Consider the following 15,144-nt stretch of genomic DNA (forward strand, 5'->3'; position numbering starts at 1 on the left):
TGGTGTAATGTATCTTTGCAACAGTAACTTTGAATAAAATGTTCTCGGGTTTCCAACTCGTGTAGTTTTAAGCAATTGACGCGGCTGGAAACCCGAGAACATTTTATTCAATGTTATCGCTGTGAGACTTTGCATTCTTACTGTAAGTAGGCTGTTTAGGTTTTTATATTGGTAACGCCACGTAGCGCTCTGTATGAAAATCACTGGCTGTGCTGTGTGCAGTCCGTGGCTGGTTTGCATTTTGTTGGCTATTGTAGTGTTGGGCAGTTGGCTGTTAACAGCGCGTAGCGTTTCGCAGTTGGAGGTGAGCCGCCAGCAGTGGTAGACGTGGGGAGTGAGATGGCGGAGTTTTGAGAGCGGATGATCTGGATAGAGACAGTAAATTTGTAAGACTGGATCTCATGAACCGATAGTATGACTTTTGAAAACTATCAAGGTAAATACATTGTTTGTTGTCTATCAAAATCTTTCATTTGCTGACTATGCCTATCAGTAGTTAGTGCCTTCAGTCGTTTGAATCTTTTATTTAGCTGCCAGTAGTGGCGCTCGCTCTATTGCAGTAGCTTGAGTAACGAAGATTTTTGTGAGGTAAGTGATTTGTGAAAGGTATAGGCTAGTGTCAGTCAGGGCCATTCCTTTGTAGAGATTATTGAAAGTCAGATTCCGATGCGCTAAAAATATTGTGTGTCAGTTTAAGCACAGTCATGTGTAATTTTTCTAAGGGGACGTTACAATACAACAGTAACTTTGATTAATCACAGCCATTCTTTACTTTGAAGCCGAAATTTAACGTCATTGCACAAAATATACTCCAAGCAGAAAAAAATGTACAAATGATTACAATTTCAGAAAACTGGATGATTTATTTAAGAGAAAGAGCTTCTCATATCGAGCAAATCAGTAACACGTTGGTTGACCTCTGGCCGTAATGCAAGATGTTTTTCGGTTTCGATGTCTTTCTGAGGGATATCGTGCGGCATTCTGTCCAAATGGCGAGTTAGACTGTCAGAAATCTGAGCTGGTTGAAGGACACTGCCCATAATGTTCCAATCGTTCAAAAGTGGAGAAAGATCCGGTGACCAAGGTAGTATTTGGCAAGCACGGAGGCGAGCAATAGAAACTCTCGCTATGTACGGGCGGGTATTATCTTGCTAAAATTGAAGCCCATGATGACATGCCACGAAGGGCAGCGAAACGGGTCGCAGGATACCGGCTACGTATTGGTGTGTTGTAAGGGTGCCGCTGATGACAAAATGGCTCTGAGCACTATGGGACTTAACATCTATGGTCATCAGTCCCCTAGAACTTAGAACTACTTAAACCTAACTAACCTAAGGACAGCACACAACACCCAGCCATCACGAGGCAGAGAAAATCCCTGACCCCGCCGGGAATCGAACCCGGGAACCCGTGCGTGGGAAGCGAGAACGCTGCCGCACGACCATGAGCTGCGGGCAACGCTGATGAACATCGGTCTTGAATCTTATCGACTAGAGTAGAATTGTTTTCAGCGATGAGTTCAATTTAGAAATGAGCCTTGATGACCAGCGAAGACGTGTCTAGAGACGGTCCGGACAGTGGTGGGGTACGGACCGAGCACTGCCAGCCGTGTGGTCGACAACTGGGAGTAATGATCTGTGGTGTCATTTCTTTTCATAGCCGGTCCCCTTGGATTGTAATCTGTGGCACCATTACTTCACAGCGGTACGTCGACTACATTCCACGCCCCGCTTTGTTGCTCTTCATGGGAAGCCATCCTGGGACTACATTTTCAGAAAGAAAATGGCCGCCCGCACAAGACGAGAGTTTCTACTGCTTGCCTCCGTGCTTGCCAGACGCTATCTCGGCCGGCAAGGTTGCCGGATTGGAGCGTTATGGGCGGGGCCCTCTAACCAGCTCGGGATTTTGAGGATCTAACGCATCAATTGGACATAATTTGGCACGATATCCATCAGAACATGCAACAACTATCCGTCAACGCGAAGGCCAATAAGCGCTTGCACTGAAGAGTTTCCTCATGGGTCACTCCTTCTATTCTGTCGAGGAGTTCCTTGAAAAATTAAGCTGATTCTTGTTGTATTGTTGATTGCGTTTACTTAAACCTATGACTTGACTTTTTCGGGTTCATAAAAAATATATTTTTATCTGTTACTAGTTTTATGTTATAATATCATATACTGACACTTTCCATGACCTTGGAGATTTGCTTCTCAATTTGGTCCTACGGAACTACACGTGCAAGTAAATAAATAAGGTAGAAGAAGCATTATGGTCCTTTTCAATAATCTCACTTTGTTAATTAGGAGTTTCAAATAAGTTACGTGGGACAGGAAATTCAGCAAGAACATACAGATTGTCTACATATTCCGCGCTAGCACTTACTTAACGTAACCATTTTAGTAAAACAAGAGCACTAATGTTTAATAACTGTACAATTAGTGACCACAAGTACAATGTTCTACAAGAAATTTCAATCTGATGGTGCGGTTAAGCTGAGAGTTACTGCTATAAGCAATATCGAATGAATCACATCTAACAAACACCGAAATCACCGAGAGTCTTAATATGGTCGGAAACCTACCTTTGACCTTCTAGAAGCGTTAGATTTGTCACTACTCCTATGTTACTAATCACCACCCGGTAGCATTACAGGTGCTTTCAAAAGACTCAAATCAGACGGCTGCATTGAGAAAAGAGCGGCGAAAACAGTGTAGCATCTCCGCCATAAACCAAACTTGATGTGTAAAGTTAAAACGGAGGAGGACGCTCACAAAAACACCACACGTTGCCACAAAGAAAAATGTAATACACAACGCGTAAGACCTCGACAACTGGGTCTCGTTGTTATCAAACACTTTCTGCAGCTAACTGACGCCTTCGAGTTCTGACGCGAAACCACTGTATATCTAGCGTGCTCCAATATTGTGTTAGACCCTTACTCACAAAAACTGGAAAACAACTAAGTCGTTCACACACACGCTCTGAAAAAGCACTTGCTCCCTTTTTCACTGTAGTAGAAGTTCACTTATCACTGACAATAACTCACTTTCAACGCTTAATACCTCGGCTCTGCCCCTCAGGGACCACCAATTCCCACAATTCCCACATGCCCTCACGAGCGCTGTCGGCTGTTCGCCATTTTGTGAGCTACTAAAATCACTCCACGAAATTCTTTTAACAGGTAGACTTTCGGCCAGTCAGATTCCAGAGTCGAATGTAGGCATTTCAGTTAGCCATTTCGTGCTGACACGTATAGTAATTGCTGTTATGTGCTGCATTCTGCCAACACTCAGAGCAGCTTCGCTCAGCAAGGGTATTAGAAAACACTACCATTCTGTGGAAGTCACTCGCCTCTGAAAGCAGCTGGGTTGTGTCAGGGGGTCAGACCCGACCATTTATCTGGATTAAGGAAAGACCAGAGAACAGACCCCGTGCCCCGGAAACCGGTAAACCGACTGTGACTTTCACAATAGCCACCATAAGTTACAGAGCATGTCTACAACGAATGGTGTATCACTTACAGCGACCACAAAAACAGTGGTACTAAAAGACTCTAACTGAAGGGGAAAACAGGCGAGTCAAACGCCTTACACCGAGAGTCGATTTCAAACCTAACAGGAACTGTTCGCGTCCTTGAACGCAGGACCAGTTTCCGAGGGAACAATGCGAGGGGAGCTGCGTAAATAATTATTCAGGGATGGGTATCTCGCAATATGCAATTGTTCACAGACGCACATTACGATGCACGTCTTCATTGCACCGAAGTGGAATGGCGCAGCTAGCGGGGAGCTTGCAGCGGTAAGGTGCTCGGAAACAAAACTTGACGTTTGTTCCAGAAAGGCGTTTATTTGAAAAAAGTACTTAGAATTACTATAAAAATTCAGTTAATCCAGTTTGCTTTCTTACGAAAAGCTTGCTTGCAGCAGCAGCAGGATGAATGACTATCGTACTTCAAACAATTTTTTTTTAAAGCGCTGAAAGACTGAAAACGCTAGTTAGTGAGTAATAATAATTTAGCAAAAAGACTTCTGTATTAAAACACTATTTAAGCAAATGGGCAACAGGTTAAATCGATTAAGATATCAATAACACAATTGCAGGAATTATGTATAGGTGAGATGAAATTAGTTGTAGCCTTCGTTGCTCCTGGTTGAAACTGTATCAGACATAGAATACTAAAATCTGGAAAAAAAATTATATTAGATATATCGATGAAAAGCAGCAGTCAAGAGGGATCAAGAATCAGCCCTGATCAACTAGTGAGCCGTCATAATGTATGATTATGGGAACGAGTGAGAGCAGAACAAATTATAAGAACGATTAAGAAAATGGGGCTCCGGCCACTGCACGAACAAATGAGTCAAAATACTGAAATTCAAACAAATCTACAGTACACATTCAATAATATCTTTTCAGTAATTGTAAACTTCGAGCAAATGCCCTCATTACACAGAAGATTTAGAAATGGCAATTATTGGGCAAATAGAATTTACACTTTAAATTGGAAGATCATATTTAACAGTATTTCAACAAATGCTTTACAAATGTGCCAATGACTTAGAGCCCTAAAGACTCAACTGGCTCATGATAAACGAGACGACTTCATCACACCGAGCAAACATAAATGTGGCCAATAGAAACGAGTCCAATGGGCTACGAAATATGTCCTACACTTGTTAATCACGTACGCGCCAGAAGGGAAGCGCTGCAGTCGCACGTCGTCAAAACAACCCTGTAACGACACTACCGGTACACTTCCCTTGAAAATGGGTACGCTTAATCCACTGAGCGCAAGCACGCCACAGGAGCAAATAAGATGCGCAGCAAACAAATCTATCTGCGTCCGCTGCTTCGTTCTGTTCGTAGACCCACGGACCAAACAGCAGAGGTGAACCAAGGTCGTGTTCGAACTCTGCCGTCGTGTGAGCCTATCAGTTCAAAGGCCCGCTCACAAGTCAGCGCAACGGCAAGAAATGCTTGTCCGTTTACAGTCCCACGGAACGATCATTTCTGGTTGCTCAGGAACTTGGTTCTCCAGCCAGCGGCAAGACGGAATTGACCGAGAGTTAGAGCAGCTGAGTGTTGTCACGGCCGCTGCTCGCTCGCAAGCCCTCTCGCGAGGCGCCAGGAGGAGGGTGCTCAGCGACCGCCGGGGAAGGTGTGGGCTCGCGCTGTCGATGAGGCGTAGGTAGCGGGAGTGGCTCACAAACGGTACAGAAACAGAACAGTAGCTGACTGGAGACGTAGGGTATAGCGTGGTCTGAAGAGTCGCGAATTTGGCTCCGTAAGTGGTATAAGTCGACGTGTGCACCGACGACTTAATGTCGTGTTTAACCCTTTGTGCGTTGACGATGTGGTTCATGTTGGACGTGGTTCTCTTACGTTTTTGTAGCGGCTTACGTACCGCGATGTCCTCACTAGCAAAATAACATGTACGAAGTGACTCTCTGGTTAGGACAGTGTACTACCATTTGCTAGGAGAAGCCTTAAAGTGGCATCCAGCGATCAAGAATGAGGTTCTCTACTTTTTCCCTTAATCCTTCTCGTGAGACTCCTTGGAAAAGGCAACCGTCGACTTCTTGCTACATTGAAACTTCTTGGCAGATTAAAACTGATTGCCGGACCGAGACTCGAACTCGGGACCGTTCACGGGCAAGTGATCTACCATCTGAGCCACCAAGCACGACTCACGCTCCGTCCTCACAGCTTTACTTCCGCCAGTACCTCGTCTCCTGCTTCCCAAACTTCCCCTTGCTACATTACTGTTCAGGTTGAAAGTGTCCTCAACCTCTGTGGAGCTCGTCCGGAAGTAAATCCTAATGTCCGCTCCTCTTCAAAATAAGAGTTGTCACTACAGCATTTGCACTTGTAGCCGGGGGGCGTTCCGAAGGTAAGTTTCGTCATTATTTTTCACACGGGAACTTTATCCCCAAAAACAAATGCACCACAGCATCATAAACTATACATCTTTCGCTAGTTTTCGACATAGTCTCCACCAACATTGAGAAATCTTTCGTAGGGTGCAGTCAGTTTCAAAAAACTACAGTGCTAAAGCTCGATGCCCTGTGATTCCAGGAATTACCCCACTGTCAGCTGCATATCAGCATAGTTTTGGAAGTGACGTCCTGAGAGTGCAGCTTTCAATGCAGGTCACAAGTCAAAGACCGATGGCGTAAGATCGGGGCTTTAGGTCCGGTGATCCAATTGCTCCCATCCGAAGCGCCGAGTCCGATCCTGTGTGAGCCTTCATCTGTACGGATTTGCATTGTCGTCCAACAGCACGAGGGTGAGGGTGCCCCAGTACATCTACATCTACATTTGTACTCCGCAAGACACCCAACGGTGTGTGGCGCAGGGCACTTTACGTGCCACTGTCATTACCTCCTTTTCCTGTTCCAGTCGCCTATGGTCCGCGGGAAGAACGACTGCCGGAAAGCCTCAGTGCGCGCTCGAATCTCTCTCTAATTTTACATTCTTGATCTCCTCGGGAGGTATAAGCAGGGCGAAGCAATATATTCGATACCTCATCCAGATACGCACCCTCTAGAAACCTGGAGAGCAAGCTACACCGCGATGCAGAGCGCCTCTCCTGCAGAGTCTGCCACTTGACTTTGCTAAACATGTCCATAGCGCTTTCACGCTTACCAAATAACCCTGTGACGAAACGCGCCGCTCTTCTTTGGTTCTTCTCTATCTCCTCTGTCAACCCGACCTGGTACAGCACTGATTAGCAATACTCAAGTATAGGTCGAACGAGTGTTTTGTAAGCCACCTCCTTTGTTGATCATTTTCTAAGGACTCTCCCAATGAATCTCAACCTGGTACCCGACTTACCAACAATTAATTTTATATGATCATTCCACTTCAAATCGTTCCGCACACATACTCCCAGATATTTTACAGAAGTAACTGCCACCAGTGTTTGTTCCGCTATCATATAATTATACAATAAAGGATCCTTCTATCTATGTATTCGCAATACATTACATTTGTCTACGTTAAGGGTCAGTTGCCACTCCCTGTACTAAGTGCCTATCCGCTGCAGATCTTCCTGAATTTCGCTGCAATTTTCTAATGCTGCAACTTCTTGTATACTACAGCATCATCCGCGAAAATCATCATGGAACTTCCGACACTATCTACTAGGTCATTTATATATATTGTGAAAAGCAATGGTCCCATAACACTCCCCTGTGGCACGCCAGAGGTTACTTTAACGTCTGTAGACGTCTCTTAATTGAGAACAACATGCTGTGTTCCGTTTGATAAAAACTCTTCAATACAGCCACAAAGCTGATCTGATATTCCGTAGACTCTTACTTTATCAAGCGACAGTGCGGAACTGTATCGAACGCCTTCCGGAAATCAAGGAAAATGGCATCTACCTGGGAGCCTGTATCTAATATTTTCTGGGTCTCATGAGCAAATAAAGAGAGTTGGGTCTCACACGATCGCTGTTTCTGGAATCCATGTTGATTCCTACAGAGTAGATTCTGGGTTTCCAGAAATGACATGATACGCGAGCAAAATTTTTGCAGTTCTACAACAGATCGATGTCAGAGATATAGGCATATAGTTTTGCGCATCTGCTCGACGACCCTTCTTAAAAACTGGAACTACCTGTGCTCTTTTCCAATGATTTGTAACCTAAAGTTCTTCTAGACATTTGCCGTACACGGCTGATAGAAGGGGGGCAAGTTCTTTCGCGTACTCTATGTAGAATCGAAATTGGTATTCCGTCAGGACCAGTAGACTTTCCTCTGTTGAGTGATTTCAGTTGCTTTTCTATTCCTTGGACACTTATTTCGATGTCAGCCATTTCTCCGTTCGTGTGAGGATTTATAGAAGGAACTGCAGTGCTGTCTTCCTCTGTGAAACTGCTATGGAAAAAGGTGTTTATTGTTTCAGCTTTAGGTGTGTCATCCTCTGTTTCAATGCCATTATCAGCCCAAAGTGTCGGGATATGCTGTTTCGATCCACTTACTGATTTAACGTAAGACCAGAACTTCCTAGGATTCTCTGTCAAGGCGTGCCGCGTTGATGGTCCCTTTCCAAAAATGCAACAGGAGCGCAATACGTAGAAACTCGTCCACGCAACCTGTAAATACAGTTCAAAATATTACTACTTAATAGGGAATACCAACCACCTATAGGTACAGTTACCAAAATGTAAATTAAATAGCAAACATATGTATATTCCAGGCCACTGAAGATGTCGTGCACAAAATAATGGCGAAACGCGTGTGACACTAAAATTGTGTTTTATTCAGTTGCTCTCGGATGGTCCATAAAATAAAAATTATCACTATACCGTAATATTACAGGCAACTCAGGAAGACAGGACTACAAAAGTTGAAGTTGTCCTCGTGAGGTTCAAGTTGTAATGCAGCTCTTTGCTTGAGTGAGCGCTTCAAAACATACTACACTCAGACAAGTTGTGAGTAAAAATTCTGGCTACAAGTTTTTTTCGGAATAAAAATAATATTCACTAAAACATTTTATATATCTGTTAATTTCATTACTTCGTAATAAGGTTCTTAAGAACAGATAAACACGTAAAATCTTTTCAAATGAAACATAACACACATAGATGTCACATCCACGATGAATGAGGCCAGTCCTGAAGGTGTTAAATATTCACTTCTTTTATAGCGGTAATCAGTACCCTGTAGCACTCCAACTAATTTAAATTGTCTCTGAGATACGACCACTGGATTGGAAAACGAGAACCGTAAATAGTCAGTAATACAGGATAACATACTGAATTAGAAACGAGAAAGGCACATCCAAAACCACCAGAATTTTCCAATGGAAAAAATGGATTTTATGTCATTTGTAACACCGGTGGTAAAGGGGTGGCGTTTTCGATTAGTAAATAAAACGTCCTCGGGCCCAGGTTCGAACTCCATCGTAGTCTAAATTTTGCTTAAAAATCATCAAAAATGGCCGCCGAAGACCTCCGGGACAAGAAGTCACCCTCATTCTGACAACTGCCATTACAAAGTGAGCGAAGGAGCGGCCAGAGGTTAAGAAGAGCACTCTCTTCTCCGTGCGGTGGAAAACTACCCTTAAAGACAGAAGAATCAGTCATGATCAACAACATGAGGATGCAGAAGGCAATGGAAGCCACTGCTGTATCCACCGTACGAGTTGATTGTAATTCAAAAAGTTCATGATGGTCTCTCAATTGGCAAATTCGTATCACCAGAGGGGACTTTCAAGTGGGTGGTGACAATGAGAAAACGACGGGATAATCAACGGAAGAATAACGTTCTACCAGTAGGGTCGTGGAATGCCCTAAGTTTGAACATGGTAGGGAAGCCTGAAAATCTGGAAAGGTAAATACTAAGGTCCAGGCTAGATGTAGCGGCGGTTGGTGAAGTCAAAGACAAACATGACAAGAATTTCTGGTCAAATGAGTATAGGGTAATACCAACAACAGCAGAAAATTGTATAACGGGAGCAAGGTTCGTTATGAATAGAAAGATATGGAAGAGAGTCAGTTACTGTGAATAGTTCAGTGATAGGGTTGTTCTCATCAGAATCGACAGCAAACCAACACCGACAACGGTACTTCAGGTATACACCCCGACGTCGCAAGCCAACAGAGGAAATAATGAGGATATTGAACGCGTAATTTAGTACGTAAAGGGGAGATGAATATCTAATAGTCTTGGGGGACTAGAAAGAATTACGGGAGAATATGGGCTTTGTAGTAGGAATGAGAGAAGAGAAAGACTAATTGGACCCTGCAATTAATTTTAGCTAGTAATAGCGAATACTCTTTTCAGGAATCACAAGAGGAAGAGGTATATTTTGGATAGCTCGGGAGATACGAAAAGATTTCAATTAGATTACAACACGTTCAGGCAGAAAATCCGAAGTCTGATACTTGATTGTAAGGGGTATCCAGGAGCAGATATAGACTCAGATCACAGTTTAGTAGCGATGAAGAGTAGGCTGAAGTTTAAGAGATTAGTTAGGAAAAACTAATGCACAAAGAAGTGGAATAAGGAAGCATTAAGGAATCAGGAGATACACTTGAAGTTCTCAGAGGCTACAGCTACTGCGATAAGGAATAGCTGTGTAGGCATTACAGTTAAAGAGGAATGGACATCTCTAAAAAGAGCAATCACAAAAGTTTGAAAGGAAACCACAGGTACAGAGAAGGAAACTGGGAAGAATCCATGGGTAACATAAGAAATAATTAAGTTATCGATGCAAGAAGGAAGTACAAAAATGTTCAGAGAAATTCAGCAATACAGAAATACAAGTCAATTAGGAATGAAATAAATAAGAAGCGTAGGGAAGCTGAGGCGAAGTACACTCCTGGAAATGGAAAAAAGAACACATTGACACCGGTGTGTCAGACCCACCATACTTGCTCCGGACACTGCGAGAGGGCTGTACAAGCAATGATCAAACGCACGGCACAGCGGACACACCAGGAACCGCGGTGTTGGCCGTCGAATGGCGCTAGGTGCGCAGCATTTGTGCACCGCCGCCGTCAGTGTCAGCCAGTTTGCCGTGGCATACGGAGCTCCATCGCAGTCTTTAACACTGGTAGCATGCCGCGACAGCGTGGACGTGAACCGTATGTGCAGTTGACGGACTTTGAGCGAGGGCGTATAGTGGGCATGCGGGAGGCCGGGTGGACGTACCGCCGAATTGCTCAACACGTGGGGCGTGAGGTCTCCACAGTACATCGATGTTGTCGCCGGTGGTCGGCGGAAGGTGCACGTGCCCGTCGACCTGGGACCGGACCGCAGCGACGCACGGATGCACGCCAAGACCGTAGGATCCTACGCAGTGCCGTAGGGGACCGCACCGCCACTTCCCAGCAAATTAGGGACACTGTTGCTCATGGGGTATCGGCGAGGACCATTCGCAACCGTCTCCATGATGCTGGGCTACGGTCCCGCACACCGTTAGGCCGTCTTCCGCTCACGAACCAACATCGTGCAGCCCACCTCCAGTGGTTTCGCGACAGGCGTGAATGGAGGGACGAATGGAGACGTGTCGTCAGCGATGAGAGTCGCTTCTGCCTTGGTGCCAATGATGGTCGTATGCGTGTTTGGCGCCGTGCAGGTGAGCGCCACAATCAGGACTGCATACGACCGAGGCACACAGGGCCAACACCCGGCATCATGGTGTGGGGAGCGATCTCCTACACTGGCCGTACACCTCTGGTGATCGTCGAGGGGACACTGAATAGTGCACGGTACATCCAAACCGTCATCGAACCCATCGTTCTACCATTCCTAGACCGGCAAGGGAACTTGCTGTTCCCACAGGACAATGTACGTCCGCATGTATCCTGTGCCACCCAACGTGCTCTAGAAGTTGTAAGTCAACTACCCTGACCTGCAAGATCTCCGGATCTGTCCCCCATTGAGCATGTTTGGGACAAGCGTCGTCTCACGCGGTCTGCACGTCCAGTACGAACGCTGGTCCAACTGAGGCGCCAGGTGGAAATGGCATGGCAAGCCGTTCCACAGGACTACATCCAGCATCTCTACGATCGTCTCCATGGGAGAATAGCAGCCTGCATTGCTGTGAAAGTTGGATATACACTGTACTAGTGCCGACATTGTGCATGCTCTGTTGCCTGTGTCTATGTTGCTGTGGTTCTGTCAGTGTGATCATGTGATGTATATGACCCCAGGAATGTGTCAATACTGTTTCCCCTTCCTGGGACAATGAATTCACGGTGTTCTTATTTCAATTTCCAGGAGTGTAGTTACAGGAAAAATATGAAGAAATTAAAAAAGAAATGATCTTCTGAAGGACTGACTCAGCATATAGAAAAATCAAAACAGCCTTCGATTAAATTAAAAGCAAGAGTGGTAGCATTAAAAATGCAACGAGAATTCCAATGTTAAATGCAGAGGAGAGATAAAATAGCTGGAAAAGCACACTGAAGACGTCTATCGGTTTCTGTGAGGGGGGAAGTCTTGTCTGGTGGCGTGATAGGCGAAGAACCAGGAGTGGACACAGAAGGGATAGAGGATCCAGTATTAGAATCAGAAAATTTAGAAAAAACTTTTCTAAGACTTAAGATCGAATAAAGCAGGAGGGGTAGACAACATCCCATTAGAATTTCTAAAATCACTGGGGGAAATGACAAGAAAACGACAACGTTCATTCCATAGATTGCAAGAGCCAACATGTTCCAGAATTATCGCACAGTCAGCTTAATAGCTCATGCATCCAAGTAGCTGACAAGAATAGTATACAGAAGAATGGAAAAGAAAATTGAGGATGCGTTAGATGACGACCAGTTTGGGTTTAGGAAAGGTAAAGGCATCAGGGAGGCGATTATTTAAAGGGAGCAAGACTGAAGAAAAAACAAGACACGTTCATAGGATCTGTCGACGTCGAAAAAGCGTCGACAATGAAAAATCGTGCAAGTTGTTCGAAATTCTGAAAAAATAGGAGTAAACTGTAGGGGAAGACAGGTAATATACAATGTGTATAAGAACCGAGAGGGAACAACAAGAGTGGGAGGCGAAGAACAAAGTGCTCGGATTAAAAAGGGTGTAACACAGGGATGTGGATACCGTTCAAACTATAAGCCGAAGAAGTAATTAAGGAAATAAAAGGAAGTTTAAAGAGTGGAATTAAAATTCGAGGTAAAAAGATATCAATGATAAGATTCCCTGATGACATTGCTGTCCTCAGTGGGCCCGTAGCTCGTGGTCTTGCGGTAGCGTTCTCGCTTCCCGCGCATGGGGTCCCGGGTTTGATTCCTGGCGGGGTCAGGAATTTTTCCTGCATCGAGATGACTGGGTGTTGTTGTGTCGTTGTCGTCATCATCATTCATCCTCATTACGGTTGGAGGAAGGCAATGGCAAACCACCTCCACTAGGACCTTGCCTAGTAGAGGATCTGCTAAACTGAATGAACAGCCTAACGAGTACGGAATATAACTCAGAGTAAATAGAAGAAAGACGAAAGTAATGAGAAGTAGCAGAAATGAGAACAGCGAGAAACTTAACATCAGGATTGGTGATCACGAAGTAGATGAAGTTAAGGAATTCTGCTACGTAGGCTGCAAAATAACGTATAATGAACGGAGCAAGGAGGACATAAAAAGCAGACTATCACTGGCCAAAGTGAATTCCTGGTCCATTCTACTAGTATCAAAAAAGGTCTTAATTTGAGGAACAAATTTGTGAGAATGTGCGTTTAGAGCACAGCATTGAATGGTAGCGAAACATGATTTGTGGGAAATACAGACAAGAAGAGAATAGAAGCATTTGAGATGTGGTGTTTCCGAAGAATGTTGAAAATAAGGTGGACAGGTAAGGTCAGTTATAAGGAGCTTCTCCAGAGAATCTGCGAGGAAAGGAATATGTAGAAAACTGTCAAGAAGAAGGGACAGGGTGGTAGGAAACCTGTTAAGACCTGACAGAATAACTAGAGGAAACTGTGGAGGATGACAGATACTGGAAAATAATTGAGGACGTATGTTGTTCGTACTACTCTGACATGAACAGTTTGGCACATTACAGGAATTCGCAGCGGGCCGCATCAAACCAATCAGAAGGCTTACGACTAAAAACAGTGATCATCAAGTCCTCATTGTTATCAAATACTAAGACTGGCTAGCTGATATCTTCATATTCTGTGACTTCTGTGCATCTAACAACTGCACGCTCATATAGTCGCATCTTTCCTCGCAGAAATCGAGAAGCAGCTGAGCCCTTCAGGCATGTGAGCGGGCAGCGTGCCTGTTGCCTCTTCCACTTTTCCATTGCAGAACAACTACTTCACATATACGAGATACTCTTGAAACCTGTACTCTGCCCAGAAGGGCTCACGACTCCCGTCCTGCCTGCCACCTGACTTCACGAGATACAATCCCCTCCATGCAGGCCTTTCGGTCAGTGAGCCTCCAGGGCAGAATGTGGACAGACACTTCAATCGTCCATAGTACTCGCTGTCAGGTATTGCATTCTACCGCACTCTCAGAAGTTTGTATCCCAAAGGGTGAAAACTCTCGTTTTTGGAAACAGTACGGTCGACACTGACCTGCAGCCACTTAGTGGGATTGAGGAAAGACCGACCTGTTATCTCCAGGTTGGAGATCACTTCCCGTCCACTGGAAATCACAAAACTGACGCTGACATTCACAACCGTGACCAGCCCTAGCCGAGGTTACAAACGTTGTATCTGATATCATGTCACACTTTAATTGTTAATATCATTCTGAATTATCACATTTCCCTTACGTTCAATTTCTTGTGCAGAGGTTTTCCCTCTGTCCCCAGTTTCCTGGGACTCAGCGTCGTATTCTCCAAGTACAGGACGAAGGACTTCTTCCTCAGTTTCAAGTTCGCTATTGGTACCAATACACATCTTTATTTGGAGAAACTTTTCTGCCCCTTCGTGAGTCTGTTTCTCATAGCTTACTTACGGCGATTTATGCCATATTTCTTGTTGCATAGCAGAATCCTTCCACTTCTTAAATAATTTGATAGGTCACCAAAACCTACTCTTTGGCTTTGCTTTGTTCGTACTTAACCCTAGTCATGTGCTAAGTAGATTGGCAGTTGAATTCAGCAGTTCATCTACGACCGTAAACGTATTCGGAAGGAAGCGGTGATCGAATTCCCTTCAGTTCTTGATTTTCTCTAGTTATTTCATCTGCTGTTTCGTTTTATTGTTTTTGTTTTCTAAGCTTTTTCTTCAATTATGAGTTAATATAATGCCATAAGACATTAGTGAATAGGAAAAGTAAGTTTAGTTTGACATTTTCATCTCCTACATTTGATTTTACCAGTAACACAATAGAGTTCAGTCGTTTGAATGATCTGTAAAACGTGGCGATTTCAGGTTCTCATAAATACAAATTTATCATAGTATCATATTTATTTATTCACTCTAATGTATTATTTATAGTGGTGTGATCAGTTTCTTTGCAGTAGAGAACTGAATGTATTCTGCTTTTCTATGTTCACTGACAGTCCATCAGCAGAGCATCAGTTAGTAGTTTTCGATAACATTTTATTTACACATTCAAATGAACTTTTTCCATTAGGTTTTATTTACTTATTTATTTATTTATTCACTCTTCACAGCCACTTTCTATTATCTCTAAAGGTAAATTAGGTCACACTACTGACATTTTAGTGTACAATA

General features: G+C 44.1%; 1 protein-coding gene across 1 annotated transcript in view; it reads left to right on the forward strand.

Annotated features, from left to right (window-relative positions):
- LOC126361403 (glypican-5-like) overlaps positions 1–15,144 on the forward strand; it is a 169,024-nt gene that overhangs the window by 112,251 nt on the left and 41,629 nt on the right. The gene's annotated exons all lie outside the window — the stretch shown is intronic.

This window comes from Schistocerca gregaria, chromosome 1, assembly GCF_023897955.1.
Source record: "Schistocerca gregaria isolate iqSchGreg1 chromosome 1, iqSchGreg1.2, whole genome shotgun sequence".
NCBI classification, from domain to species: domain Eukaryota; kingdom Metazoa; phylum Arthropoda; class Insecta; order Orthoptera; family Acrididae; genus Schistocerca; species Schistocerca gregaria.